The sequence below is a fragment of the Dromaius novaehollandiae genome, unplaced genomic scaffold, assembly GCF_036370855.1.
Source record: "Dromaius novaehollandiae isolate bDroNov1 unplaced genomic scaffold, bDroNov1.hap1 HAP1_SCAFFOLD_128, whole genome shotgun sequence".
In the NCBI taxonomy this organism is placed as follows: Eukaryota; Metazoa; Chordata; class Aves; order Casuariiformes; family Dromaiidae; genus Dromaius; species Dromaius novaehollandiae.
This window is the reverse complement of record NW_026991312.1, coordinates 60,001-86,593: the sequence shown is the minus strand read 5'-3', so window position 1 is coordinate 86,593 and position 26,593 is coordinate 60,001. Positions and strand designations below refer to the sequence as shown.

Here is a 26,593-nt window from a genome sequence, read left to right as displayed (position 1 = left end):
ATTCTACAACCACTGCCTGTCATAAACTCTATTAAAAATTACAAAGTTTATAAGTAACTTGGGGCGGGGGAGGAAGTATTACAATTCCAAAACAGTTCTTCAAATGTCATTTGTATGTCAGGACGTCAGAAAACAGAAAGGCTCATTCTGAAAAAGAACAAATACTGCAGCCTCTGCCCTGCAACCAGTCCTTTGCAAATGCATAGTAAATCCAGGATTTCCTAGACACCAGACTTACTTTGCACGCTCTCTGAGATGAAGAGGCACTAGTACTGTATCTCTGTATTCAGCCTACTCCCTGCCCAAATAAGGAGCAGCAGGAAAAAGTTGTAGCGAGACAGTAGCACCTCCAAAACAATTCATGAGGCATGCCCCCAGCATCATATTTTCCAGTCACTGCCTAGACTAAGAGAAGAAAGAGCCGAGTGAACTGTCACGGTGGCAACTACAGCCATTCCTGATTATCATTCTGTCTGGGAAGTCCCATGACCCTCCTCACAATATACTAGCTGTACCCCTATCATGCAACGCACATGAGAGAGGGCCTTTGAGAGCAAGAACTCTATAGGTAAGAACCTATAAAAAGTATGGGCTGTTTACTGGACTCTACTGCACTAGTCCATTAGACCACTTCCTAAAGTTAGTAACAATAAGCAATATTATAGAAAAGATTGCACACATTTGAGAAATACCCAAATCAGTAGGAATCTGCTTTAACTATTTAACTTATCTCCACATTTTAAAAAATAGACCCATACTGTACATATGGCCTTCCATGAAGATCAGCTACTAATTTTTAGTGAAGATAATCAGAAAGTACGAGGCACATGACATACATTTAACAAGCCCATAGGTTATTCTGTAGAAGGACACCTGTGCTCTCATCAACTACTGCGCGAATAGGTGTTGCCTGTGAGACCAAAACCACCACCAGTACAAAAGAAACAAGGGTCAGTGGACTCAGCACCCACAGCTGAAGCCATGACCCTTTTCAAGGTCTCATCATTCAGTCCAGCCAGTATGTCTTTCTAACTAAGGGCTGGATGCGTATCTTACTATTTTATGACTTAAGCCACAATCAACTTCTAAGCACACCATGCAAGTAGACAGAAATGCAGCAAGGATGGGGCATTACCTGAAAAGAATCATTGCAACCCGACATGGAGGACAGTCAAGAAGAAAAATCTGAAACATTAGGCAAAAAAAAAAGAAAGAAATTAATGATACGATCTTATTTAAACTCTATTTTGTGTATCTTTCTTCCTCAGTTCTGTATGTGACAGATCACTTCTACTAGAAGAACTGTTTTACAGCAGAGCTGGAAAAGACTCAAAATCATGAACAAATTAAAAGATCTCACATTACCTACATATACAAGGATTTAAGCAGTATGAGCAGCATCTAGGATTCAGCTTCTGCCAGTTCCTAAGAAGCAAATCAAGTTCTAGTCCATTTGAAATTCTCTCATTATTAAATATATATATACTTATATATAGATCTCTCTCTCTCTCTCTCTCCCTCTCTCAGGGCTTTTGTAAAGCAGATTACTGTATTACCAATCATTTCACTATTGTAGCCTCTATAGCCTTACTTTGGGAAGTGCTAAGAGGCTTTTATAGACAACCATCTTACATTAGATCTTCAAGACTGGGTCCGGCACTGCTGAAGCAAAGGAGAGTATTGTCATCATAAATGCTTAGTATTCAGCACAGCAGGGACCTTACCATGACCAGAGGATATCTCAGTATCCGTTCTATAGATAACCTTAGCAGTCATCTTTAAATACATTTGTTGCCTTATTTCCATAGAGTATTTTTGAAGTACTGTTTAAATTTCACCAGTAATTAGCTATCTATTTCCTAAAACAAAAAGTAGCCTAATGCAATTTGAGCAGTATATATTTGTTTCTCTTCGCAGGCCAAACTCCTACCATAAATACGACCTGGTTTAAATCCTTATGTAATAAAATATTGTTGATTAGCAACAATCTCCCATCTAACTTTCACAGCAACTTAAAACACTTCATATCAGCAAGTTTTACTCTGGATAAAAAGAAAAAACTGTGCAAGTGTTCAGTGTTAACCCCCTACCCCCCCTTTTTTTTAAAAAAATATTGTCCACTATGGGGGGTTGGGGGGGGCAGAAGAATTCCTTCCTAGTTTGGTCTGCTCTCTGAGAGAAAGTATTTCAGTAAAAAATGGATCATGCTTTTTTCTGTTGTTTCTAAAATAAGTGCACAATAGATTATTTCACTGCCAAGCTACTAGTCAACTCATTAAATCACTCCAAGTGAGAATATTTGAAGAACATGTCCACTTTGGGGACAAGTTGGATAAACTGAACAAACCTATTTCTTTGAAGTGCTACAGGGCCTACCTGGCCAGGTAACTGATGGATGTTCAAATTAATTACTAGCAGGCAATGTACTTGCTATAGCAACAATCGAAAGGTTGAAGGCTGCATCATTCTATTCAGCCCTTGTGCCTGAAAGGGCCTGTTATTACCATATGAATAGATGCGCACATTTCAAATATTTTATTTCCAGTGCAGGTTCCTAATATACAGCCATTTATTTCTCTAATCAAATTACTTGTATGTTTTAATTCAAGTCCGTCAGTCTCAATAACAGTTTAGAATGTACACATACACTCACAGGAAAAAAAATCTTTTTCCTTAGTCATACAGAACTCTAATAGAGGCACAGCAAGAAAAAGGCATCAATTAATTTAAAGAACCTCAAGACATTTGCTTAGTGAATGCTCCTAAAAGCCAATCAGAGTTTCTTTCAAGTCTTGTATTTAAAAAGCAAGCCATTTCTACTCATCAAGGAAGGTTAAAGAGTAAGTGAACACAATGGATGCATGATGACAATCTGCTAGTGGATGCTTTCTTTGCTAAGGAAAAAACAAAAAACCCACAAAATCTTATGTGAGGTCTGTGTATCACCTTACACATTAAGGCCCATATGGCTTCTGGGAAAAGTGTCCAACACTTACTAATTACATTTCATCATTCTGTCATTTGATATTTTTGCAACAGACTCTGTCTACTAACTCAATTAAAGTTTCATCAACTGTGGACTATATCCCTTCTGTCGTGGACCATAAAATTTTCCCTTCTGTGGTCTCTTATAATACCTGTTTTTTCCCATGCTATTTGTATATATTCAAAGTATATATTCAAAAAGTCCAACTTTTTAAACATTCCATGATATATGTTAACAGAAGGAGAGACGGCATTTAGAGTCCCACTAGTTCATTTGAACCTTTAAATTCAGGTATCTTATGATTTCCTTACATTCATTTGAAGTACTGTTCATACTTAAATGAAGAAAATTCTATTCCTCCAGTACAGATTTCATTTTTTTCTTTTTATTTCCTACATCTTAAAAAAAAACAAAAACAAACTGAAATGCTTTTCTCTGTGTACACAGAGAAATGTGTCTTAATCACACCAGTCATTCACTTTTCTGACACACTGCAGAGCGTTCCAACTACTGAACGGCAGAGGAAAAACTAGGGTACAACTCTATGTAGCAGCTGAATCTTAATGTACCTGCTGAATCTCACCATTGAGGTGAAACAGTAGCAAGTATTAAAAAAGTATGGTCATAATAGTTACAAAGATTGAGATGAACTCATCAACCTAATCCAAAATACTTTACTGCCTCAGAGACAGGCAAAGAAGAGAACAGGATTCACAGCTGCTCATTTTCAGGTCAGCTCTACAGCAACAAACACAGTTTCCGGATTTGTGATGGCAAAAGAAATATTAAATATTTTTGAGCATGCAAGTCCCTCTGTTATGAGGGATCTTTCAGAAAAATGTGTTTGTCTTTCATTTTTGGGAAGGATAGCAGGGAATTTAACTGGCATGTTTATGTTAAAACTTTAAGATAGTGAAACAGATCTTCAAATGTTTCAGCTTTAGCAATTTAATATCAAGCACTTTCTCTCTAAATACCTACTTTCCATGATAAATAAACCTCACAACCTCTTAAAAGGAATGTTTTACAGACCCTTTGTAGCAGATTTACAGAGGATTATTTCACAGAGTAGATTTAAATGTTAGAGAGCACCATCATTCAGCTCACATAGTAATTAGCAGCCTGAAAATACCTAGTTCACAGCAGACACGCTCATAAGCTCTAACGTACTGAGTGTTCACATACTCATTCCATAATAATATTACATTTCACTGTCATACTGGAAACGCAGTCCTTAGCCTTGAGGTAGGAAACAGCTAAGTCTTATAAACTGAACAATATCATATAAAGTTAGTGACATGGCTGTGAAGAGTACCCAGCTTCTGTGTTCCTGGTAAAACTCTGAAGGTTTTACTTGCTCAGACTAGCAGAGATAATAGCCCCCATCCTAGCTGGCACGTTGCAGACACGAGACAACATATATTTTAAAGTACACTGAAGGAGGCTCTTCCACACACGTTTTTATCTGATCATCATTGCGTACATTCAAGGCAGAACAGCTAAACTTTCAATTTAGAAAAAAGCTAAGAAACAACCGCAATGTCCCTCCTCATTTTACCCATTATATTTTCACGTGTTACAAAGGAAAAGAAGGACAAAAGAATTAACTGGAAGCCCAAAATGTACAAAGTAACATTTGAGAGAGGAAAAATAAGCTATAAAATATTCATTGTCTGACCTGCTGAATTCTGGGCACAGTTTTGGTCATTCCCTTCCCTCTCACTTTTACACACACACCACCCACCCAAAAGACAGCAGATTTGGGAAAGGGTTACAGAAGTCAACAAGAATGATCAAAATGTATTGAATAGCTTCCATACATGGATCAATTTAACACATCAAGCATCTTCGACCTGAAAAAGATTTTGGGCTGAGGGGAGCGAGAGAAAGAGAGGATACAAAATCATGGGTGGTCTTAGGACTTGTTATCTGTGCGTTTCCTTACGTGGGCACAGCACTGTGAGTCAGGATGCTTGAGAGACAGAAAGCAGCATTTCAATCTTTCACCAGCACAGGACCAGGAGATTCTGAGATTCTTTTCAAGTAATAAACTACAAAGAAATTCAAAACACTGGTAAATCTGCAAACAGAACTTCACTTCAAGCCTGAGGACCCAGAAGAAAACAGAAGTCAGAAAGTCAGTCAAATTCCTAGTTGCTCTGCAAGACCATAAGTACCGTCCATCCCCATGGGAAATATTTCTGGCACGAAGAACTGCATGAGCAGCACTCCCTCTGCACAAGCCCAAATACAAAGGTCACACCAGAACACATGATGGGTCACCAGGGCTGTTAGAAGTTGGAGACTGTAAGGGAGAGGATTGCACTGCTTAGCTATTCGTCTACTGAGAGGAGACCTGAAAGAGACTAAACTCATGGTTGCATTGAACCAACCCAGGACTGGGTTGAGAATCAGCCTGTTCCATAATGCATTTCTTGAACCATGCACTGAGAAAGAAGAGAAAGCTCCAAGTGATATCTGCAGCTCTGGGACAGACTGCAAAGAAGGAAAAGGATATTTCCCCCCCTGCATTAATATGCTTAAAAATTGTATAGAGTGAACATGTATGTGATCCAATCATTCAGTATTTGATGGAGTTTCCAAGAAATATCATGTCTGAGTTCCTTAAACAGCAGCGATCATTATTTTCTTAAATCTAATTTATTAGTCATCTGCATTACTGTGGTAGGTAGTAGAGCCTGTATGTAAAAGGACTATTCTGAAGACCTTATCAAGGTAATATTGCATGAATTTATCGAGGAGAACTTCTGTAGTGACAGACAGGATCATGTGAGAGACTACAGAGCTGCACAGGGATCAAAAGATAGAAACATTATGACCTAGAGCAAAATGTTTCTTCCTTTGGACTTAGACGCACTGTTCTCTCTAAGAAGTGAGCACAGCAAAGTCTATTAGGATTCACACCACTGTTAAGTGAGGTCAATGGAACATTTCTCTCCCTTGTGTATCAGTCCTCTCCTCCCATGCAAAAAACACAGAGAGAGAAAAGGCAGTCTTCACTATTCCTATGGTAATGTATGCCAACTCTTCATTTGTCAGCTAGTCCAAAAGGAATATTCTGCAAAGTATGCCTTCCCTACCTTTAATTTCCTGGCAGGATCGAGAAGATAGCAATACGTAGATATCACAAAGTATTACATTTGCCCTCCACAAATTCCTGTTAAGCTCCTTCCCTTTTAATCACCGGAAGCAAGCATAACCACTCAGAGGGAATAAGGAACTGGGGAAAACAGGTAATTCTTTTTTTTTTTTTTATAAATGCATTTTTAGAAGTCAGAATTTACAAAAAAATTACTCCTTGACATTGCAGTAATGTCTCTAGGTAAAAGTCAAAAATAACATGCATGGAAAAAAGGCTAGATATCCACTGAAATAAAGTGGTATTTTGCAGCAAGTTTGGGGGCTTTTATTGATTATATCAGTTTTCCTAATGGCAAAAATATTAAAATGCACCCACATCTCCAAAGTGTGAACAAATTTAATGTTGGAACAAACACCTAAAATTCACAAAAGACTGCAACTTTATGAAACCACAATGAACTATGTTAACATTAACCTGACAGCTCACTTAAGACAAATTAATTTTCTAATCTGCATGCACTATGGTAACCCCTAATAGTATTTTCACTTCTTGCACTTTAAAGCATTACTTACGCTGCAATTACCAGATCAGTTTTGAGATATTCGAGGTTTCCATTATTTGATTTTTCCAGTTCATATGGAAATAATTTTATTTAAACAGTCTTTCACAATTTGCAAATCTAGACTTCAGCAATGTGCATGTGCACCAGTATGAGTTGGAAAGAGGTAAAGAACACAGTCAGACACATGGAGTTTTCCATTTTCCATTTAACTGTATTGCTAGATTGGACATGGTAAGAAAGGAAAGGGATTGGGTGAGGGGGAGGGTTGTTTGTTTTTTTAATCCAGCAGTGCCTCTTAAGTACATTTGCTATCAATCACTTTTGGTGGAGGGGGGAAAAAAAAAAGTCCCTGATGCAAGCAGATTTTCCTAAATGGCATTATTACAAATCCAACATGCTCAGATGTTGAGAGAAACTCAAACTTCAAGATGTAAATGTCCTGATATGTTACCAGGCTACTACCTATAGTAGCTAAAATTTACTACGTTAGGAAGATTGCTAGCATTTTCCCCATCTTGCCATTATAAGGCATGACTAGCCTACAATTGAGATCCTAAAAACAGCTGATTAAATCTCTAAAATGAAAGGCTATGATACATGCTGGAGTCAAGTCTAGAAGAATTCTCAGATACTGATGAGAAGGTATAGATTTGTTTTACAAGCTCCAAAAGGTTTATGAGAACACTGCCATTTCAAAAATCATTTCTCATGTCAGCCACAAATTTTCCCATTTGTCTGTTTGTCTAATGGTTCCTCGCTTCTTTGACATTTGATAAAGCCACATTCCACCACTAGTTTGACTAATCAGCATTTCAGAAAGCAAGACTACTAAAAATCCCAAGAGCTGTTCTCAAAAGGGAAGCACAATCTTTCATTTGAAAAGGATGCAACTAAAGAGTATAATAGCAATAATGTATCTGAACTGAAGTAAAATCTCTTTTCAAATATCTAGGCCTGGATACCTTCCAATTTATTTAATGTTACTGTGCCACTCCATGTGCACTATGAGTAAGGAGAGCTGGGGTTTTTTCTATTACTTGGCTGCCTCTCCAGTTTTGGATTCCAAAATATTCCAACACTCTTCAAAATATTACACCTAAAGCTCCCTTTAGAAGTATTTTAATGACATTATTTTTGAGTTGGTGAATTGAGGGAGAGAGTATAGTCAAAACTTGTCATGAAACACTTGTCTTCTACTAATCTTTGTCCTACTGAGAGACAGATATGCAGAAAGATGATTTTGCTTGATCAGAAATAAACTAACGGCAAAAGAAGATGATCAAAAAGGCAGAAGGGGAAGGAAAGAACAAGTCACGCAACTAACTATTCCAGATTAAGCTTCAGACAAAGTAGCACCCATCACATAGATAGGAATGTTTACAGAAGTCCAAGGAAAGTTGTTTCTGGCAAAAGTTGCCTGAGCATGCTACAGGTAAAACTCTCATGTCTCATAAATGCAGCACAGAAGATTTCATTTACCTTTAATAACAGCAGCTTGCCTGTCTCTGTGAGCCATCTGTTTGATTTAGTGCCTGGTTGCAGCCGCAGCAGACTGGAAATGTATCTTTCTTTTCAAACACTCCAGTCATGCTCAATTAACCAGGTCATAAATTGATTGTTTTAATACACTATTTTGAAATGAAGAGGTTAGCTTTTAATTGCTACTTGCAACATTCAGAGCAATATGAAAAATCCATGACCAAATTCTGGAATGAATTAAAGAAAAAGAGAAAAAAGGGGGGAGGGGAGGAGGAGGGTAACCCTCTGCTCAATCTCTACCTAAATAAAAGCCTTTACTCTTTCTTAGGTGTATCAAAGTACCCTCTAGAGCAAAAGAGATTAAAAGGTATGTTTAAAAGGTTACAGTACATTGGCTTTCACTGTAAACGTGAAAAATATCCATTTCCCCCCTACAATGATAAAACATAAGGCAAGGAACATTCAAGCAGCTGGATAATTTAAAAGGTGAAGAAGATTTTGTTAAGTCTAGAATTCATTTTTAAAATAAGTTCAAAACAATCAACCTATTATTTCTTATCAGAAAGTAATATGCTTTAATAACTCCACCATAAACCTCGATACCGAATCAAGGCTGTAAATTAGATGTTGATCATTTTTATTAATTATCAATTCAGCACAAAGCAGCCATATCATTTAGAAGCCATCTGTGTGCCTACTAAAAAGCAACTCTTTAAAACTCATAAATACAGTTTGACAAATCAGGAGATAAGGTTAAGATCTTTTAGAATGCCAAATCTGAAAAGAGAACGGACACTAAGAGATTGTTACATTCTCCTTGCTATACAGCAACAATTAAAACGTACTTAACCTCTCAGCATAAGAAGCACAGTTGCCTTTCTGCAGCTGTCAGATGGATTCAGGGATTAATTAGTTTGTCCTGTGGAACTGTTAATCTATTGTTAAGAGTACTCACAATTCAAAGCAACATTGCTGGCAAAGCATTACATAACACTACAGTAAAAAGTGGTTCCTGTGTTACACAAAACAGACTCTGGGAACATCTGAAGCTGCCTGCCCCTCCTTCCAACCTCCCAGTTTCAACCTGGGGATGAGAGAGGTGTAGCAAGCTGAACAATTTCCATCTTCTACTCTAAAGACTAAGTAATGTCTTGTAAATATATATATATTCATTGGGACATTCTAGGTTAGTCTCCCCTTACATAGGCTTAGCTTGTTTATCAGAAGAACCTGTACTCCGTTTCTTCCATTATATAGTCCTAGGTGAAAGATTTTCTAGACTTCTCGTATTTTAGGATTAATTATTAACATAGGACTCAGGTCTTCCTATGTGTATCACAGCAGCATTAGTAATGACATCTTAGGTATAGTTCAGAGGGAAAAAAAGTGCACTGAGGCTATTTTTCTTCCTTTTCCTCTAATCACCATCTGCACTAGGCCTTCACTAGTAGTGGGTTACTTCCTTCCCCACTCCTAGCTTAATGCTGTTAGCAAAAGGTGACAATAAGAAACTAATCTGGGGGAGAAGAAAAAAAATGCTGACTAGAAAAATAATATTCAAGTCTCCAACTTCCTAATAAAATACTACAGGTTTAACTTGCATTTACATCTGTCAATGATTCCGTGAAAGCTCACATGTTCCCAATAAGATTTTCATATGCATATTCATATCTATTCACTTTTGTTACATATGCAAAGCATGAAGTTTCATATCACAGCTTCCTACAGAAGCAAAACCATTTTAGCATATTCTTGCTCTACTCTGCCTCAAGTCACTAATACCTTTTTATTGTCACAGTTCACCAATCCCTCAGTTGTGCTGATGAAACAGTTTAAGGACCATATACATTTATTCCTTCAGTAGACAAAAAAAGCACATTCTGAAAAAAACCTTGTTTATATACCATTTCCTAAGATATGCAGCTCTTTCATATTTGACATGTTACAAGGATAAATTTACTAATATTCCCTCCAAAAAACTAAACTGCTTTTCAGGGAATCTGCCACAGCAACAAAGCATGAAGACATTAAGGAAACAATGTTAAAAGATCAGGGAAGCTGAAAAAAATAAAATGCTAAAATGAAGACAATTGTAGAATTAAAAGACCTTAATTCATCGAGGCGTTAAAACTCAAGTCTTCAGTAACTTGATCATATAATCTGCCTCTCTCCTCCTTTATTTCCCCCTGCCCCCAATAATGGACACTTCAGTTTCAACCTTTCTGTTCCTCTGTTCTAAAAGCAAAATAATGTCGCCTAATATCACAAAAAAGTAAATTATTGATATTTTAGGGGGGAAAAAAAATCATACATTGTTACAAACATTAAAATTAACTTTCTTGTGGGCTATTCTGTAGATTAAAACCTGAATGGTATACTGAATGTTTCTAGCTTTTCTTTCCTGGCCAATACAGGGGGATGATTGCATCTTCAGCCTCAATAGAAGTTTTGGCAAAGATATGCAGATAGTGGACAATGATTTGGGAAGATGAAGGTTATTTGGGAGTTTATTGGTAGTTTTATTGAAGACTCTGCATAATCTTATATTTTCCTTGTTTTATTGGGCTACCTCTTCTAGACTTTGTTTTACAAAAAGTTCTTTGACTTTATTCAATTTCATTTAGACTCTTTTTTTCCCTCCTAAAAATAGAATATTATGTTCATCGCCTGTACAGATACAAGCATTCTGCCTTTACTACCTTTTGATCCTGTTGGCCAATGGCAACCAAATTTGATAGACTGCAAGATCAACTTTCAGATAATTAACTTCCCATAGCTTTTGTCCAAACTGATGTCCAGGCAGGGCAGAGACACCTTGTAAGTGCCTCCCAAAGCCTAAAATAATAATAATAAAAAAGGTCAAAATGGCATTGCACATGAAAAAGGTTTCCATTAAAGAGTGCCATCAAACACAAAATATAGATATGAAAGAAACCAGTCTACACTGTTTTTTGGAGTTTACAGAGCTAATTTAAAAGATGAAATAAAAACAGCTGATGTTATTCTAGTAGGATTTGAAAAGTAAGTTTCAAAATAGTACCTTTTGAGTATGTCAGGATAATTATGATAATAAAACGAGTCTTAAGCACACTGATTTTTTTTCTTGAGCACAACTTAGAAGTTGACTGTATAAAATTATTTTTAATTTTTTACCCAGAGAGCAACTATCTTAGATCATAGGATTTCAATTAATTCTCAGGAAAAGTACAGTCACCGACATTCACAATTACCATACGTATAAGGGATCAGTCCAAACTGAATTAAGTTCTGTTATGAAGGAAGAATTATGCAAACAACTATAAACTTAGCTTGATACATGACTTATCTTCTACCTCATAGCTGCTACAATACCGTATGGAAAAGGCTTTTTTTTCCTAGATTTGTTCTCTAAAAATTTTTAGTCTTTTAATGGTCATGTACATCATACCTTAAAACACATACCATCCATACTTGCCTTTGCAGTTTGTCCACAAAGCTGAGTTTCAACTACTCTCAGTCCTTTCACAATACTGCATCTATCTATACCCTTTGTAATTTCTTCAGGTGGACAAAGTACTGAAGAACAGAAATGTTTTTCTCCCAGTTTTCTGAGCACTCGCTGCAGAGCCCTATATCCGAGTAAAATACGAGTCACCTGCAGTCCCACCAACGTTTTCTAGTCAAAAATCCATAATTTGTTTTCCATATTGGCAAAGAGAATTATATTTTGGAGATAATCACTAACCACTACATCTTCAGTGATTGGCTTATTACATTTATTTCCCTGGACTTCAGAGTTATAGGTTAGTCCTTCTTTTGCATAAAAACGCTTTATTAATGAGCTCAATCAAGAATACTCCTGCTTTATATATAACATCAGAAGCTGATAGAATTAAGAGGGTTTAGCTGAGAGAATTAAGAGAATTTAAGTTTTTGGCTTGATAGAGAAGCTAGAATGCAATAAGTTTCTATTTTTCCAAGCTGCAGGATTACCCAGAGATTACCCTGTGATTACCCAGAGATTCGTACTGTTCTTCTCAGTCTCACTAATAAGGTATTTGGAGATGATTTTTGATTATGTTAAAAAATTAACACCATGTACCATACTAAGTACTTCTGGAGCAAGAGGCAATCTTTAAAAACATCAGGATAATACATATGTAATAGTTGTTTTTATTATAGAACATCATGTTAGCCAAAGAAACCGGAACAGTGACATAATCCAAAAAAAACCCAAGGCATATAGCACCATATTCCTGGTAATTTAAGTTGGCATTTCACTAACTACCAAAGTATTAAAGTATAAACAACTAAATTCACTTGGCACTAATTACTTGTCAATCTGAATAAATACAAACCCTTACCACATGACATGACATGACACAACATACCTGTGCCCCTTGAACTACTGCCATCCTTCTAGCAGTGAAATACACCCTTTGGCAAGAAATAAGCCTTGCCGCCAAGAAATACTGGTGCTCTCGGTGCTTCAGTTGTTCTCTATCTGCCCTTTTTCACCACACACTATGATGATTTTCCTTTCCAGGAATCAGCTTTAAGAGGAAGTATTGCAAGTTAATTTGCAGTTAGAGAAAGAAAGACTTGTTTTATGCTGAAGACAAGCAGCATGCTTCATCATCTGATGTTTATGAGCTGCGATTATGCACATCTTCCACTTAAGTTTAAATGAAGGATTTCATGTCTACCAGATAATATTTCAGACCACTGAAAGGATTGTTGACCTTGCTACAACAGGCTCACACAGCTGCTAAATGTACTGATTTGGGAATAAGCTGTAAGGTATACTATGCTCCATATATATGCTCATATATATCTCCTTACATTTTGGAGAGCTTACATTGTCATAGGAAATTTTGCCTTCACTCCTCTATATCTTCCCCAAGAATCATAATACATGCAGCAGTGAATGAAACTCTGTAAAAAATAGCTTTGCTTTAGAATACTGCTGCCCTTTAAAAATTGCATAACTCATTAAACTTTTACATGCAGGCTATTGCTCACATTACCCAATACAGTTGTTGCCATTATTTAGTGTCATTTCTATAAATATTTACTGAATTTATGTAATCAAACGTTCTTCATACCCACTATCAAACAACAGGCTACAAATGACCCTAGATTTTTAATTCAAGGTTTTGAAGAGAGAGAATATAAAAAACACACACACTGGACTCTTCCAAATATTAAAAGATATTTAGGAGCAGTGTATGAAAATTAAATTTACAATCACACCTAAAAATCACATTTGACCACCTAATCAGATTTTTTCCAATGTTTAAAAAATTGGGGGGGGGGGGGGGAGGGGAGGAAGGGGGAGGGGGAGGGAGAGAGAGAGAATTAATGAATTATACGCTGGGACAGATTCCCAAATGATGCAGACTCAGTCAAGCTATATTTATTACGTACGTTCTAAAAACAGCCCATTGTTTCTAAAAAACACAGTAGCCTCTTACAGAGGACAGGAAGGCTCCAGGTCTCTAAAGAAGCTAAAACTGGAAATAGTGAACATAGGATTTATTATTTATCAAATTACAGATGTACTTAGCAGTGATTTTAATTATACAAAGTTCAGCTCTAAGATCAAGATCACTGCGTGAAACTCAACTCCCCTATATTTTAGACATTTCTTCCCCTTGTCTTCCCCCCCCCCCACTTTCCCTTTAATTTAGTTCCCTTTGCCTAAAAAGATCATTGTTTGATAGAACCATCCAGCAATGTGTGACTATTTCCTAAAAAGCATTTTCTTAAGGACATAAATTTTGCATTTAGGACAGTCTATTCCAGCCAAAGGTATGTTCTATACATATGGTAAATCTTTTCCTGCTATACAAGGAAAAACAGGATTGCAATACACTACTGGTCTTAAAATGTGTCCCCTTTAGCATACCCTTTCATGCCAGGTTTACAGCAGTATCATTGGTCCAATCACATACTCAGTCTTAATAACTGTTTTTCTCTTTTTTTTTTTCTTTAAGAGGTATTCAAATCATCTTCAGTAAGAGCACTCCACGTAGAGAAAGAACTTAAAAAAAAAAAAAAAAAAGTCAAGCTATAACAGAATTCTTACTTTCTATAGAGGCCATTTCTCCTGCTACACCACACCAACTAAATAACTGCACTGCACAAATACACCTCCATCCCCGTGGGATAGCTGTCAAAGATACTACAAAAATTCCCATTCTACCTTTATCCAAAAAAAAAAAAAAAAAAAAAAGCAGCTTATCAAGAAACAAATAGTTTCGGTTCCCCCCACCCTTTTTTAAATGATGCTGCACTTACATCACAGGTGAAAAAACAACATTGTCATTCTTCCTCCAAAAGTTAAGCAAGAAACCTAAACTAAGTCCAGGTGTGGAAATAAACTGTATTATTTCTAGATGATTCAACTAGCTGACAGGATGGCAACAAGCTCTCTGAATCTGATTAACCAAGAGAACTGTTTTGGTAGTTTAAACGAGTATGTTCGTTTGACCAACACTTTAGCCTTCTGATGACACATCTAAACTAGTTCTTCCTGCTTATGAAGGAGATTTGATTTGAACACTGGTTGGCGTAAGTGATATGCAGAAATTAGACACCTGAACAAAACACATTTATTTGCACAACTCAGTAACCATTATATTATGCAGTTTTGTCTACTCAAATACACCGCAAGGTTTAAGTCTCATTTTATTTTGTTAGTTCATTTCACTTTTAGGTCATTCAAAAGCAGGACTTTTGCTTTTATGCAGACAAAACTGGAGGGCAGTTTTCAGTTCCAAATATTTCTGGCTTACAGCCCAGAGCCTTTGTTGCTCTGAGATGAAATAGTCTCAGCTTAGAAAAGGAAAATAGAAATCGAGTGCAAGAAGAGACCTTTACCAACAGCTACTGTTGGCTTCCCTTTCAGTGACCTCAAATGTTGCAGCACATTTCATCTCTTCACCTCCTACCACTGTTCATCCTATTGTTTAGGCCCAGCAGCAGGATTATGTACAAACAATTGTAAGAACAGAAGAAAATGGTAACATTGTATTTTCATATATCTCATTGCCAACCTGCTGCCTTGAGCAAACTCAGAGCAGAAGAACAAAACTCACAAGATTCCAACCGTATATATTTTTTCTTGCTGATGGAAGACATCAGTCTTGTTATCTAACTTGTTTTCTCTGTTGAACGCTGTTGTTTTGCAACTGTTTTCATCCTCGACATTAAACATGGGCCTGCCTATACCTAAGGCAGCTGTTTAAAGATGAAGAGGCGTAACTTCTGCATTTTGCTGACATACCATCTTCTGAATTTCACAGAATAAACTGCTGTATAATAACTAATTTCCAATTAGTTATTAGCATAGATTTAAACATGCTCCACAACTGGTTTGCAACTGTGGTCTGAAAGACATTATTTAAAAAGAGTTGCCCATGCCTCGCTACAAAAGGTAAATCTCTGTCTTCCCGGAGAAGACCATTAATAAATGAGCTAAATAATAGTAGCTCCCTGATTTATGCATAAATACCAGCTTTTTCTGAACACCTATAATAAATATCACATTACTATTGTAACATAATATCATAATACCATATCAGGGGAACTAAACTTATCTGTCATAACAGTAATCTAACCTTACCTTCTAATCCAGAGAATTAATCGGAAAATCTTCCAGTAAATATTAAGAGTTAAAATAATATGGCCACATTCCATTTCTTTTCATTTCTCAAATATTTCTACAGCTCTTGCCTAACTTATGTTTTCCATTTCATTACCAATATTGACTAATTGATTGCACAGCTATTGTTACTACTTTATGGGCAGCAAGCGTCCTATAGTCCTATGAGCTAACGTTGCATCACTGCTAAGCAATTTACATACCCTACTAATTAAGTTCTGGAACAGCAAGTTAATTGCTATAAATGTCTTGCATATTTCTGTAAAGAGCTTGGTTTTCCCCTCTTAAATGGATACCCATCTCCCTTAGACCTCTGGTACTACAAGAAAACAATGTTACCATTCCTTTTTCAGAAAATGCTCTCCAGGAGTGAAAGTAAGAACTGGCTTGATCTGATACAGCCTAGATCAGTTGCCCCTGATCCTTTGCCTTCTGCAAAGGGAGACTGAGAGTAAGAACTACATTGGTTTGATTTTTATTTGTTATTGCTATTAGACAGATATTTTTATCATGGCAGCTTTTATGAAAGTCTTTTTGACATTCTTTTATTAATTCTTGAGCTTAAATTTTGTAAATTGTCCAGTGTTGAGGCTAGAGCATTAGAGAAATTAAACAAAATTATAAAGGAGTTTGGGAGATGTCAAAAATAATTACATTCTCAGTGAAGGTGACTTCTAGGTACATGTACAGGACCATTGGAAAATAGAGCTCATAAGGTTTAGATATCACAGTTCAATAATTGTTTATGAACATTTCCAGTATTCCAACCGCTACACAAACTGTATATTAAAGTGCATCTGCAAGCTAGACACAAGTCATTAAGTTACACAGTGTACCCACAGGTATTCAGCCAGACCACTTATTTCATCCCACAGATAAATGTGACAGAGGTAAGACTGGCCTCCTTACCATTCAGCTTTTAAAATTAGAAAGCCAGTATCAAAATTTTCTGCACGAGGAGTAATTCATTTCTTCAACAACTTCACAAAACACATTCACATCCCTGAAAAAAAACTTACCTGAAAACGTTACCAGTGAACTACATCAGCCTGTTAGCAACAGCCTTGCTTTCATTAAATTTGGTGCAAATTTTACCACTACTGTCACTGGAAACAGCATTTTCTATTCTTGAAGCAATGATCAGGTAAAGGTAACTAATCTTTTGCCTTTCCAAGCAGGAAGTTTGACATTAGTATTTTCATTTGACGTTTGCTTCTTCATCGATTTCAGTTTGGCCAATTAAAAACTAAATCATTATTAAAAATTTATATCAATTCTTGACATTTGTACCCTTGTTATGCACTTTTGGTCCACAACTGACTATATAAAAATACTGCCTTGCAAGTATAAAGCTAAAGCAAACTTCCTGGTAACCACACATGGGCCTTACCTCCATCATAGTGACCACATGACATGGACTCAGTAGGTAAATGACAGTCTTGGTAGCAAACTTGAACCCCACCTCCAGCCCAAAGATGAGACAGAGAGCCACCAGTAGCAGATTTTTGCCCAAGCTCTCCTGCTTAGCCTGGGGCTGCTGTAGCAGATGACCCTCCAGCTCCCTGCAGTGCAGCTGCCTCAGCTTCCACAGGGACAGAAGGATCTCCACAAAACCCACACTGAGGAAGACCAAGCTCTCCAGCAGACGCTGCTGCCCGGAGAGAAAGGCAGCGCATTCTGGCCCTCCATTGCCAGCAAAGCTGGGCTCCACCCCCCCGTACAGCCAGTCCAGGAGATTATGGAGGCTGTAACGGGACATGGTGGGATAGTGCCTCTTCTCCTCCCCGTCACTGTCCAGGAACAGGTAGGAGCAAGATGGAATCAAAGCCAAAATGCTGTCGGGCTGACGAAACATGAAATGCAAGGACGTCCCCTCTGTTCCCTCCCGAGCTTCAGGAGAAGCCAGCAGCCCACAACAAGGCTACACTGGGGGGTTTGCCTCTTGACGCCAGGACGGTAACTGCAAGCAACAGCCTGCAAGGGGAGAGGAGTTACAGATGAACGGGGTCACTGCACGGCGGTGCCAGCCGCTCGCCCCGAGACCCGTTACCCTCCCAGCCCCGTTAACACCCTTCACTCTCCTCCGCCTGAGCGTTACAGGACTGCCTTTCTCCTCGGCCGGCACTCCCACGTGCCCCGCCCCGCGGCCGCCTCTCTCCCCTTACCTGGCCCCCACGCCGTCCTGCGCCGGGCTCCTCGGCTCGCTGCCCTCGGCCTCGGCCTCCCCCGCCTGCGCGCCCTGCTCCCCCTGCCCCTCGGGGCCGTGCGACAGCCCTGCGCGTCCAGCCGCCGCTGCCCGGGCACCCGACGGCCGCTGATTGGACGCCGGACGGCCGCTGATTGGACGCCGGACGGCCGCCGAGCGGCCCCTCGCCCAACGGCCCCCCTCGCCCAACGGCCCCTCGTCCGCGCGCCGCGATCGGCGCCCTCAGAGCAGCGGCCCGGGACCTCAGGCAGCGGGAGCGGATCTCGGCTCCGTGAGGGAGCGCGGCTCAGAGGCGGGCCCGGCGCCCCCAGCCATGGGGGGGCAGAACTCCCACTAATACCTGTCATAGTTCAGCGCATGTTCTAGGGGATAACACATCCTATCTGTTATAGAAAAGACCTTCCTAATACGGATGAGTAAACTGCAGTAAGCAGAAATTACAGTTATTTCAAATAACAAAGGTTTGTAAAAAATACATACAACAGAATTCCAATAGCTAAATTGAGTTAAGATGTAACAAATGTCAGACTAATTGTAAATGTTTCAGTGTTTCAAAAAGAGATTTGGATAAATTATGCTCATCCCTTATGTGAGATTAGCTTTGCTACTTAATTTTTATGGAGGTTCTTATAGAAGGTCTTCGGCATTCCTTCATCCACAGCATCTGATGTTCAAATATTAACATTTTCAGTTGTGGTGCCTTAATTTATAAATAAACAGAGGGCCTGAAAATTCAGGAGCCAAGAGGTGCCAGGCAGACGCTGCAGAAATTAATAGAAGTTTATATAGAGGCTATTTTGGATGATACTGTTGTGTTTCTACTTGGGGAACATTTTTAAATGGATTAATCTTCAAGTGGAAATTGTGAACAAGTGGCTACCTGACAGAGGGGTTTTTTTTGGTTTTTGGTTTTTTTTTCCGCCTCTCCTCTTTGCCCTTATAGGTGAAACTGAGCACAAACTGAATCATATTGTCTGCTGCAAAAAGAAGTCATCCAACCCCATCTTTATCTGTCATCTCGTTACAGCATGCTCATGCTTCTGTATGAGCTCATTGTTAGAAGTTTTTTAAAAAGATCTATTATATATAAAAATATATATGTATTGAAAGGTGCTAATCAACCTCAAGCAGGTCACGTGACTGGTCATGCGGATCTAAAATCATATCAGATTTTTTTTAAAAATCTTCAATATATGCAGATGTTATACGGAATTTCTTACCAGTGTAGTAATGCTATACTGATGAATAAACAATCCTGCAGGTTTTTAAGGACGAGGTCAGCAATACTTCCCACCGTGGCTTGGGGGGAAAAAAGGATAGTTTTGTCTCCTTTTTGTACACAGCATAATGCACAACGCATTTTTGTCTAACTCTCAGTAGCCGTTGCTTAAAAATATGGTTCAAACTGTAAAGGTGTGCTTTTAAAATGAGTTAATGCCAGACCCTTCTGGACCAGAGTTTTGTATCACTAATTAAAAAAACTGTTACAAAGTCTACGGTCAATCAGATTTGTATGATATTTTATAAAAATGCTTAGAATAATCAGTCTGTCTACAGTGTTTCTAGGGCACCTACCTCCTCAGCACGCAAGTGCTGAGAATGCTACAGATGTTTTCTGTGTAATTGTGGGTTTATTTGTACAAAATGTGCAGTTCACTGTGACATGCACTGGGACAGAATAGGTCTGTTTGCTTAAAGCTGATCAAGAAACGCTTTCGTAAATGGCCTTCCCTTGTAATTATGTTTATTGCCCTTTCAGATACGTCGCTGGTTTTAGATAAAGACTTTTTTTTATTATTTGGGGTACTTTATAAGAAGTTAAGGTACAACCACGTAGCCTGTTTCACTGTTTTAAGTTGGAACGCTAACTTCCAATGAGCACTAATCAGTTTGCCTTATTCCATTAAAAGGGTTTTCTTTTAATTCTTTTGCTTAATGTTCCTAAAAACCATGCTCTGTAAACTGAGTTAGACGACAAACCCCTAGAGCTGACGTGAAGCTGCTGCTCAGTCGTGCTTCAAGCGGCCGCCTTCTGCCCCGACTGCTGTAGCACTGACGTCCCACCATCTCCGCCCCGCTGCTGCTGGTGGCAGGGGGAGGGCACGCTCGAGTTCTGACCTCAGATATACTGCTGTTTAATCGAGACAGTCCAATCCACTGGCACACCCTGACGTTTGTATATGGACCTCCTTACTTGTCTTCAAATGTGCGGGGTTTTAAAATTGTTGCCTGGAGTAGGTTACATCTCTTGTGTGTGTTAGATCGAACCAAAGAAGCCTCCAGCCATGCCCAAATGCTGCTCCTAAAGCCTGCCTTCCAGTCCTTACAAAATCCCTGCAGGATTAAATGTATTAACTTTTTTATTTTTGTACAGTTTCTAACTGATTTTTGCTAGTGATGTTAATTGAATTAAGTTTATTTGGGGCGTCTGAGTAGCTACTCCATTTAAATAAACTGGTGACTTTCCTTTTATGTTGGAAAAAAAAAGAAAAAAAAGAAAAAAATAGAAAAAAAGGAAACCCAAAGTGTGCCTCTCAGATTTAAGGGTTTCTGGTCACATTTATTCTTAAGACCAGCGATGATTCTTTACATACAAATTTATGTTTTCCTCATTTTTTATTACTGTTAAAGAAAAAGTAAAGAATAAAAACCTCTTTCTTTGCTCTGGACCCAGTAATTGCGCTGGTACATAAACGCACTGAGAAAACAAACTTTTGTTTGAAACTTTTGTAACAACTTATGACTGTTTTTGTATATCAAAGTTGATTCTTTTCAAAATATTTGGATCTAGTTTCTAAGTTATTTTAGTGTTTTATATGTTACCAAAAAACTACTTTGAATTGTTCACCAGCATCCTGAGTTATCTGTAATGCAACGGTGACACACAATAGGCTTAAAGCTACCTGGAGTAGCTTGTAAGGCCTCTCTCTTTTCCTTCCTTCCTTAGCAACTTGATTGATTACAATAATATCACAGATTACCTGAAACCCCTTCCTTTATAACTAGATCCTCCTTCCTTCCACATTTAATTGCTATTAGTGTGAAGAAACTGTTGAAATGGGCATTTTAATATAAGTATGGCTTAAAAGATAAAAATGAGGAAAAAGCAAAAAATAATTATATAGAAGGTTATCTGTGGGTCTGTGAGATATGGCTGTGGAAAGATATTGTAGTAGTTTTAACACTATTGTTATTCTATTGTTATTACCTTTTAAATCATTTTTCCAATAAAATAAGGAAAAAGAATCACCATTTCTTTTTATGTTTCTCTGCTTAATTGTGTGGCTTGGTCAGTTTTTTTGTTTGTTTTTATTGGAACATTTGAAATTGGTGTTTTAGATGCTAATGACGTTAGGAATATTTCTCTGAGATTAACTCAGTCTTTTCATTTTGCCTACTGTAGGAACAAACTGGACAGGTGCAGCTTGCAGTCTAATTCAGAAGTGAGTCACTGAACACTCCAACTTATATCAGCATTTCAGGTCCAGTTTTGTACTTTTTATGTCTAACTTTAAACACTGAATTATGTCCAGCATTGGGCCTCTTCCTCTCTGAGAGGTGGAAGTGGTTCTGACTTTCATAGAACGCAGCTTGGTTGCAGAACCAGTTACACTGGTGTGACCAATACGCTTCCCCGCGCTACAATAGGAACATTATTCAACAGGATAAATAGTACTAAGTTGAAAAATGAATTCATGCAGCAAAATTTATGTCAAATAATATCTTCAAGGAAATAATTTCAGTATACTTTCTTCATATTAATCTCATAGTAGAAGGTGTAATTTTAAAGAATATCAAGGTTTGCGTTGCCATGAGCGATTTATTTCATGTCGTGTCCAGCTAATGGGTACATTAGTCATGTTGTTAAAGAATAGCGAACCGAAACTGTCTAGAGGTAGCCGCTTAGCACAACTTCTATGAAACTTGCTTAGCATGAGGCGCTAAATTTGCTGAAGCCTTAGGCCGCACTTAGATAAAATAATGAACTTTTACTTAGTCCAGTAAGAAAAGGGCCTCAGAGCTGGTTCAAGCTAGGAAGCTAAGGAAGTTACAAGCGGTCTGCATTCCTGCGTCTCACACTCCGAAAGGGAGGGTGTCAAGGCTTTGAAATAAGACCAGTGCAGGGCATTAGGACCTTGAGGGACAAAGCCTTAGCTCACTGCTGGGGCAGTGATAATTGTTATGCTTTAGAATCACCTCCTCCTCCTCCTCAGGACCTTGAGACACAACAGTAAGACCCAACAAAAACAGAGGTACAACCGTCATCAGAGACCGCAAAAAACAAAAATAAGGAGAAAAACAGCTTACCTCAGAATGACGATGAGACCCAATGAGGAGCAGGAGACCCCAGACCAAAAAATTACTATTGGTCTAACTACCGCGTGAGGGGTGGGAAATGTAAGTTGAAAAAACTGTAATTGCCCAGGATTTGTTTATGTTAGGGTCCCTCTTTGGAGGCACCCAGCTTGAGCTGTAATTATTGCACACGCGTCATTAAAATTTAATTATTTAATTTGTTTTGTTTTGGCTCTGAACTTTTCTGCGGCAACCTAGGGTCGGGCCCTGTTATGGTGGCCGACAAGCCTAATTTCCATAACAATGTTGACCCCATTTTACAGAAAAAAAGTGATCGTTTGGATTTTTCGTTAACTTACGGGGTTCCTTCAATGTATGGTGGGCCAGGGAAGGAAATTTTTTCCCTTCCCCCAAAACTTTTAGTCTAAGGCAGTATGGCCATTTTTAAGTTTTTAATTTGGGAAGGAGATCCAGTGAGAACAGCGTACCAGAACCATTAGTTCAACAGCTGTAACTGTCAGCACTGGTTTTCAGTGTCCCTATAGTAACTCTGGCTTGGTGGCAGAGCTTCCTGGGGTGCCTGGCAGGAGGGGAGGAAGGCTTGGCCATCCTCCTCCCCCCGGCGTGGACAGCTATGCTCATGCTGAAGGGATGTTTGTTTGAGGAGGGAGGAAGGCGTGTGCTCCTGTGAGGCAGCAAAGCCCCCATCCAGCTGTGCTGATGACAAAACACAGTTCCCAAGACAGAGGGAAAACTGACTTCTAAAACCGTGTTTCCTGAATTAAATGTCTGTTGCACTGAGAGACATTTTCTGTTGAGTATGAGTGAAAGGGAACGTACTCCCTCTGTAAGACAATTATTGAGACAAAGCAGAAAATTTTAATGTGCCCCTGCGCATGTTTTTGTCTTTGACTAATCTAAGATTTGTGTCTCCTGTCCATAGGTGCAAATTCTTAAAAAAATAAATAACTAAAAAATCCATGTAATCTTCAGATGTTGAGGATTGATACAGATGTTACTCCACTTGCTTGAAGCCTCTATGTGGAAGATAAAATTTAACTCTGCAGGAAAAAGCTACTTAAGCAAATAGCTTAGACTGTCATTTTAGCATTTTACAGATTTGGTATCATTAGTCTGAAATTGGTAACATCTACCTAGAACTCATAGTTCACTGAGGTGTATACTTAGTGAAACTTCCAGCAAAAGTTCCCTGCTCTTCTTGCTCCTTCAGCCTGCTATGTAGTATTACACTGAAAAGAAACTAACACTGAGCATTAAGGATGCTTCAGAGCTGACAACTTACCTACATTGTTGGTATTAAACAGTGAAAGGCTGACTTAATGATTAGAGTTGCAGAGAGATTTAGAGAATAACTAGCAGTGGCAAGTGAAAAAGAAATTGCTCAGGTTTCCATAAAGCACTTGATGCTTAGGCAGAAGTCTAGTATAATGATTCTGCTTTAAGCATTGTTAGAGAAATGAAGCTGTGGTATTGATTCTGCTCCCAGACTGGTGAAAACCTCCTGCAACGCACATATAATAAACTCCAGTCAGAAAGGTGGGCATATTCAATATTTTCTCTTTCCAGGAACGGTATTTGCCAGGAAACTTACACAATTATATGCTTGCTGGTCTGAGATGGACTGGGTCACAACACTTGCAGTATACCTAAAGGTCCTTTAATTACTGCCAGAAACATTTGTGAAGTGCATTAGAGATGGAACTTCAGTTCAAGTACCTTCGAGTAGTTTTCTGGACAAAGTTTTAGGCTGAAATCTTCAGTACACGTTCTGTTCTATTCTCTGTTGTTCTAGTGAAGTGACATAGAACAGGACAGGAAATAAACAACATTCTCTACCAAAGTTGTGGCAAATACAAAAACAAGTGCACAAATTACCCCTTATTTTCAAATGTCACATCATAATGAAGTGGAAGGAGAGTACAGAGAGACATCATATACTGTTTCCTGTGCTTTTCATCCATAAGATATGGACAGGAAGTATTTAAGCAATGATTAAAGGATCTGTCAGCAAGGTAGACTCAGGTTTCTCTTGTGGGGATTGCCAGATAACAGGCACAAGTCCTGCTTGAATGCTTAGACTATCCAGAAATGCTGATAATCGTTGCTCTCTTTTAAAGGAATGGCTACATGCAGAGTAGACCAAGACGAGCATTACAGACAGCTTAGAGGAGAATCCATATTCTTATCTGATTGGTGATTAGCTGTCAAATATTCAAGGCCCCCTAGAAATCTGTTAGTATTACAAATTGAAGTGGAAAGCCAAGTTCAGTTTTCCTACCTAGTTTTACGAAGTCATACGCAAGACGCACACAGTGCCTAGTAGGTCTAGAATAACAAAACTGTACAGTATCCCTTAAAATGCATTTATTTGTTTCAATATAAAGATTTAACAACTATTTGCCCAGTTGGCTGGACTTAGGGTGCAACAACAAAAAAATGGACCAAAATACAAAAACAAATACACAAATTACCCCTTATTTGCAAATGTTACCTCATAACCAAGTTTTAGCACATTAAAAAGTTTACAAAATGTAGAACACTTTTACAAATTATTCAGAACTAACAGCATAGGCGGCAGTTCAGCCCCCCACATCAATCCTTGCCCCTGCCATTCCAGTCTGTGCCTGGATAACATGATGCTTGAATGAGAGAGTTGGGCAACTGGAACTGCAAGTTTCCAAAGACAGCTTTGTGCCTCAGCCCAGTGCATGAGCAGCTCCAGCTCCCCGGCACAGTTGGCTGGCGAGAGTGATGTGGGTGGGCATGCTCGCTGTTCTGCCTGCTGCATCCTCTGCAGCATTGAGAGAATGACTCGGTTGGTAAATGCAGAAATAATTTTTTTAAAAAGTACAAAATTTACCCTGAAGAAAAATAAAATCAATTTTAAAACCACCTTGGCTTTAACTAAGTTACATTAAAAGCTGCAAGACAGATTTAGAGCAATAGCACTGAGTACAAGATCACAAAACTCAACAGATGTGTTATGTATCTTGTCACTGTAAATATGAAAACATCAAGGTTGACCTCTGTCTGCCTGTTGAAACCTTCCACATACCAGCAGAAGGGCTGACATATGCCCTCTTCCTGATTTTTTGGCCTTTTCAGAGCTTTAACTGCTAAGACTAATTTAATTCATAACAGTCTGCCTCTAGTGAAACAATTGCAACAGCAAAAAAACCCCAGCCCATCTATATTTTTCCATTATCTATAAATGTATAGGAAACCAATGCCTGCAGTTTAGACACAAGACTTAGGACATAAAAGTACAGTGTTTAAATAGTTGCAAATAGCTGTTTCTGAAAGGAAATACAATTAGGTTTTACAAAACATTATCCAATATACAGAAATATCAAAACCCTGACTAAGGCCAGAGATAGAGGGATAGAACTGCTACACTGAGGTACTCTATAATCTTAAGGTGTGCAAATGAACCGCCTGTTCCTGTCTCCCAGCTTCAGCAAGGCAGCACCTGCTTAAGCACAGGTGGGCTTTGCTTATTAGCAGTGTTTGTCAAGCCCTAAGAAGCTGAACCAGAACCAAATATAGGTAGGTGCTCATAGACTGTGGTCTTTCATTGATTTATGTAAGTATGACCAAGAGCTGTTAATTTGCACCCTGCAAAGGCAACAAAGTGGAATTTCTTCTTTGGTGTTTAAATAGAAGAACGCTGAACACATAGACAGAGCTCAAACACTGCACACGCTGTCTGAACCCTTGAAAAGTAGCACTGCACGTGTCCTGGACAGCTAAAGCCTTGGCACCATAATTTTAATGTCCGTTGGCTAGTGCCAGACATTATGGTGGGTGCAGAAGTTTTACTAGCGCCCTCTTGTGCTTTGGAGTGCTGCTTACTCAGTCTGCATTAACAAACTGATCAGTAAACAATTTTATTGTAGTTACTAATGCTGCATGTATGGATGTGCTTGGAGAGTGTCTAAATTTAGACTGTCTTTCACCAACAGAGTAATCAATTCATCATCCTAGTTTTGTTTACTAGCAAGTGTCTCCTATTTTCCTTTTTTCTTTTCTTTCTTTTTTTTTTTAAAAAACATAGAGGTCTCTGTTCACACACCTCTGACTACTTAAGAAAAACTTCTCTGCACAGTCTAGCCATCAGCACTGCAGATGATTTTTTTTTTTTTTTCCTGGCAGCGGACAGCAAATCAATCCCAAGATGGAGAGTGAGATTTTTACAATCAGCTTAAACATTTCTAAAACTTGGGCCACTGCTGAAAGGGATAGTCTGTGTCTGGCCACACAGTCCCACTCCTGTTCTGCACCGTGTCGAGTCCTAA

General features: G+C 38.5%; 1 long non-coding RNA gene across 1 annotated transcript; it reads right to left on the bottom strand.

Annotated features, from left to right (window-relative positions):
* Nucleotides 1-1,107: 1,107 nt before the first annotated feature.
* On the bottom strand, nucleotides 1,108-18,277 carry LOC135325772 (uncharacterized). Its single transcript, XR_010386555.1, has 3 exons — nucleotides 18,224-18,277; nucleotides 17,166-17,749; nucleotides 1,108-1,185 (listed from the first exon to the last, which is right to left on the bottom strand). It is a non-coding gene; the product is annotated as an uncharacterized LOC135325772 (long non-coding RNA).
* Between the last annotated feature and the right edge of the window lie 8,316 nt (nucleotides 18,278-26,593).